The sequence below is a fragment of the Eupeodes corollae genome, chromosome 2 (assembly GCF_945859685.1).
Source record: "Eupeodes corollae chromosome 2, idEupCoro1.1, whole genome shotgun sequence".
Taxonomy (NCBI): Eukaryota; Metazoa; Arthropoda; class Insecta; order Diptera; family Syrphidae; genus Eupeodes; species Eupeodes corollae.
Window position 1 is genome coordinate 127,021,207 of NC_079148.1, and position 6,000 is coordinate 127,027,206.

Sequence of the window (6,000 nt, forward strand, 5' to 3'; positions counted from 1 at the left end):
TCATCAAACCAGGGGTTCCTTGTTGGTGGCTGCTTGAAACCCAGCACATCAGAGGCGGCTTCTCTGATTGCATCTCGGCAATTTTGCCACTGGTTTTCGATACACTGTGTTGGCGGCAGAGAACTTCGAGAGAGGTTACTTGTAACTCGGTCGGAAAAGTTTTTGGCGATCGACCTACTGGCTTCCATGACGTTTCGCTTCTCAGCAAAATCTATGAGCTTGAATCCGTTGTCGGAAGTGTTATCGTGCAGGCTGTTCTTCCCGATTAATCCACCAAAGATGTCTTCCCTTCCTAGCTTGACATTAAAATCGCCCAGGACTATTTTAATATCGTAGCTAGGACACTGCTCATATGTTTTATCTAGGAGCTCGAAGAACATATCTTTGGTGTTGTCGTCTTTCTGTTCTGTGGGGTGTGCGCTCATATCAGGCTTATGTTGCCGAATTAAACCTTGATGCGTTCAATAGCTCAAGACAATTTGCCTAAGTCTGGTTCCAATGACAAAGCCGCATCCAAATAAGCGCTCTTGGATTTCTTGGTAGCAGTCATCATAGTAAATATCACAGTTTTTCATCCTCTTTTTGCCGGCCCATCCTAACGTATTTCCTGGATGGCGGTGATGTCTGCTTTATAGCGGTCTAGGGCCTCAATTTATTCTTCGGCCGCACGTGGTCTGTTAAGAGACCTAACACTCCACGTGCATATCCGAAGTTCCTTGCCCCTAATTCGTTTGCGTTGGTTGTCAACAGTAAATCCGTCCATATCCGGGGCTTGTTGGTTTTTCGCAACTGTGAAGCTTTTACGTGGCTAGGAAGTCACCCCGACGACACAACCTCCAACCTGGAGGGCCATATCTTAATTATAACTCCAAGGATGGGGAACCGGATAAAATCGCTATTTATAGGCCTTGGCTTCGAATAAGTCGAAGAAGCCCTATAAGGTGTTCACTAAGTAGTTCAACCTTACAGGAACTGTAGACGCAACCGTTGATTTCATCTCGGGAGTTCCTCCGCTGCCAACTGGATAAGGATAGGTGCCTTACTGGAAAGACCGCTCCCCCCTCTCTCGTTCGCTGCCCCAACAACTTTCCACTAGGATTGGAACCCAATCTCCCGTTGAGGTACTAGGCACCCGATTTTCACCACGGGGATTTGAGAGTAGGATTTGATATACAGAGGTGGGTTTTGCGAAAAACCTGTGGACGCTTGTGTCCTCTTGAATCCAGATGTCTACCATTTGAACATCTCTAGATTATAAAGGCGTTTCTAATTTTTCAATAGAAAACAGCTCAAGTTTGTATTACATTTTCGAAGCTTAAATGCTATTTGCATCTTCTAAATAAACATACACCAATAAGAAAATATGTGATGATATTTACAGTCTTTTGGTAAAACGCAAACTTTTTTAACGTTAACATTATTTTAATTTAGGCATTTAATTTTTTTTTTTGAAAAACTAATTACCAAATAAACAATTTATGTTCAGATTGTCTGCGGTACTTACAGACATCATATTAACTGCTCAACAAAATGCCTACGTTTCTTTTTATTCTGTATGAAATAATTTATATTTCCACATTTGTTTTTACAATTGAAAAAAGCTTACACTTCGAGTACAACAACCTTGAAACAACAAGGAACTTTATTTATTATAATAAACACTAAACAGATGTATTTAAAAATTGATTTGCGAGTCAAAATACTCGCAGCGAAAAACTACATTGAAAACTCAAAAAAAAAAAATTATTATGATTTTAAAATACATTGAACTCTTTCGCATGAGTAGGAATATCATTTTATGAGTTTAATAACTTAAAACAAACAAAATATACAAACAAAATTTAAAATATGTACTCAAATGAATTTATTGAAAATGTTTGTTTATAAAGAATTTTGTTAAACTGAATATTTTATTGGTAAAGTACCTGACTGTGTATAATTTTTTACTTTACATAAATGTATATAGTGAAGAAAAATAAAATTAGATTTTGAAATGAAACATACGGCCTATCATAAACTTAGAATAAATGAAATTCAAAAATTGAGTACTTATTAGTTGTACTCATAATATAATAAGGAAAAGATGCTTATTATTATTTTAATAGTACATGAAATTAAAATAAAATGGAAAGAAACATGAAGAAGCTATAAATTGTAATGTTGTATTTTCTGTCCAACACTTTTATTAAAGGGCGAATATTATAACCCAAACACAATTTCATGATCTAATTTCTTGATAATTTAAGACTTCTTTATCTAACAAGTATCTTTCCTAAAAATCTTCAAATCTTAGCATAAGTTTCAATTTGTTAATATAGATTAAGTTTTTTTTTTTTTATCTTTAAGTCGATTCATCTGAGTTCAAAAGTCTTCATCAATTATCATTTTTCGGTAACTACGTGAAGTCTTGCAAAATTTGTTAATAACTTCCCAGTCGGGACCGTTTAAAGCATTTTTCACTTCTTCGGATGACAAGCTTGGTTTCCCAAAGCAGCTCCTTCTGATGTCTTAAAATGCTGGGCATACTCCTATGAAATGAACGGAATCCTCACGCTGTACCATGTTGCATATTGAACAAAAGAGTGGTAGATCACTTCTATGGGGTATGAAATTTAAGGGAAGCACCTCTCCTCTTGCTCTAAATATATATGAAATTTTTTGGGTGCTATGACAGTCTTTGAAGTAGTTATGGGAGCCCAAGTTAGGTTCCAAGGTCATGTAAATTTCTCTGTGAGTGGAGGCATCTGCGTCTTCTCTCCATTTTATTCGCATTTGGTCATCTATGTGCTCAATAAATATGTAAAGGGTTTCCTTTTATTGGGTTCTTGAGTGACAATTCAGTTGAAGAGGAAAGTTGTAGCTCTCTACTATGTCCAGAGTATCCTTATGCCATAAGGAGTTATTATTGGCTGCAAAGTTAATAAGTTTCCGTGGTTGTCTATCTGCATCCATATTAATTGCTTTAAATATATAGTTGATATTGAGTTTTAGGGTTTGAATAAATAAAGCGGACATTTCTGTTTCAATCATCAACAAATAATTCTACAAATATTCTACGAAGTTAATATATTAACAGTTTTGCAACCGTATCAAACTATAAGTGGCCCCATGCCTGGGCACCATAAAACAAAATGGATTTCTCTACTGCTTCAAAAACTTGGTATTTTGCATTGTGCGCGATAATACTTTGGAGTGACATTTCAACTGTCAAAGGTGAAAGTTTAAAATTTATTCGCTCGGACAAAAAGTTTATTTTTCTCATTAAAGTATCTGCAAATTTTGAACAAAAACTTCATAAAGTATTTTTTGTTGCCTTTTTTATTTATACAACACAAAATTCGTCTGTAACAACATAAGGTACGAAGTTTATTCTTTGATTTTATTATCGCCAAAAGGCATTTTCGTCGTTACGGTATTGTCCTTATGAACCATAATTGTAAAAAACGAAATATAAACGAAACTTCTCCCGAACCGAACACCAGTAGCAAAAAATACTCTTCATCAAACGAATTTAAAATCTATTAATCGATGAATTGAAAGGCATCCTCAATGATATCTTTCACCGAAAAACTTAAAGATCTTGCTACAAGGGATGATCTAACGAGACTTTACAGCGAAATAAATTCTCTGAAAGAAGAAAACTTGAAATTAACAACCAACTTCATGTGATGTCGGAAAGATGCGAGCTTCTGGAAAATCAACTTGAATTCTTATAACGTAAGGCCAACGAATGCTCCATTGTTGTATACCTTCCCATAAACGCAGAAACCAATGCAATTCAATTCGCTACACAAAGTTGCAAGTGGCTTCTTAAACTACATAGTCCAGTCAAATTAGACGAAAAAAGGGGTTCAGCTCGGAAAAATTCCCACCTAGCTGAATTTTGGTACACATCTTCTTTATGTTGTTGTTAACAATGTGTAAAAAGTCGACCTCGATATCATGTACGCGTCAAAGGTTATTCGAGGTCAAAGGTCACGGAATTAGCCTTTTTTTTAATATCTCGTTTTTTATTGGTCGTACAAAAAAAAATTGTGGACACAAATTGTAGAGGAGGTAATTATCTACAAAAATGGTCTTGTGACATTTTCACGTCAAGTTGATAGTTTTTCCGTTATAAGGCCAACAAAGTGTACACTTTTAATGAAATTTGAATTTTTCGCTAAAAACAAGTAGCCTTTGCGTTAATTTCTCGCTCCATACTGTTTGTACAGTAAAAAGCCTCAAACAAAAATTGTAGAGGACAAAATTATCTACAAAATGGTATACATATACAATATATATCCAATCGCACTTGCGCTATACATATTTTAATGTTTACCATACAAAATTACAATAATGTATAATATATCATATTATAATAAAGATAATAAGAATGCATTCGTTTCCACACCACCATTCAAATTCAAGCGAGCAAACAGAGTTCTTCCGCTTTTGAGTGTTAAAAGCTCTATTAAAGTGCATGATCATTCAGTTCCTATTGATCCTCTACTACTATTTCAAAGAATTAGTTTAAATTCAAAATTTCAAGATAATCTAAATGAATATTTAAAATATGAATTATCTCCATACCCTTTGGCTATATTTGACGATGTAGGTATGCGAAAAACGAATAAATCCACATTATTCAAATGTTTTAAACCAAGTCTTTACGAAATGGATACTTCAAACGCTACCTATATCATCTACGGTGGATTTCTTTTGCATCGTGTTATATGGCATCAAGATGATACTTTTCAATGTATATTTAATAAATATATTGCATATTTAAAAAAACATTTTGGATCCAATGTAATTGTTGTATTCGATGGATATAACGATAATAGTAAAAATATAAAGGCGATGGAACAGTTTCGACGGTCTGAGGCATTTAGTGGGTCTTTTGAAGTTTTTTTTAATGAAACAATGAAAGTGCCTATAAGTCAAGAAAAGTTTCTTTCAAATCGATCGAATAAAAACAGATTTATTTCTACATTGATGCAAAAATTAGAAAATGTGAATATAGTTTCAAAACAAGCTCAAGACGATGCTGACGTACTTATTATAGAAACAGCAATTGAAGAAGCATACACTCGGAAAACTGTTATTGTTGGAGAGGACGTAGATCTCTTAGTTATACTAATAGCACGCACTCCGTCGCAAAAACAAATTTTTTTTTTAAAACCCGGTAAAGGAAAAGTTGACACAAAAATATACTCATCTACTAATAGCATGGATCACTACAATTTTGGTAGAGAACATATTTTATTTTTGCACGCTGTCACAGGATGTGATACGCCATCTACATTTTTTAATAAAGGAAAGGTAAAAGTTTTAAAACTATTAGAAAATCGTCCAGACCTTCAAAGTGCAGCAGCAGTGTTCAAAAAACAAAATTGCTCCGTTCAAGACATTTTCAAACATGGAATTAAATTTATTTTAGCAATGTATGGTGCCCAAAAACAAGTGGTCTCCATCGATAATTACAGATATATAACATTTGCTAAGCTAACTAGAAATAATAAGCCTGTGAAATTATCATCTCTACCACCAACAAATAGCGCCACCCAACAGCATCTGCTTCGAGTTTATTACCAGATACAAACTTGGTTGGGTAACAAATTAAACCCAGAAAACTGGGGGTGGATAATGAATAACAATGTTTTGGAACCTATAATGACATTGCTACCACCCGCACCTGATGAATTGGTGAATATAATTTTTTGTAACTGTATAAAAGGTTGTGGTACTAACTGCAGTTGCAAAATTGGTATCAAATGTTCGATTATTTGTGGACATTGTCGTGGACTGTCATGTTTCAATTCAAGTTCCGATAATGCTTTAGATAAAAATATAGACACACTTGACGTTTTGTCAGCGGATTTAACGGAAGAAGACAATACATATAATTTTGAAAAAAATGAAGAAGATCAAAATGACGAAGAAGAAGAAGAAGAAATGCATGAAGACGAGAGCGATGTTGATGATTAATAATAATTTAAATGTAATATTTATTACTTT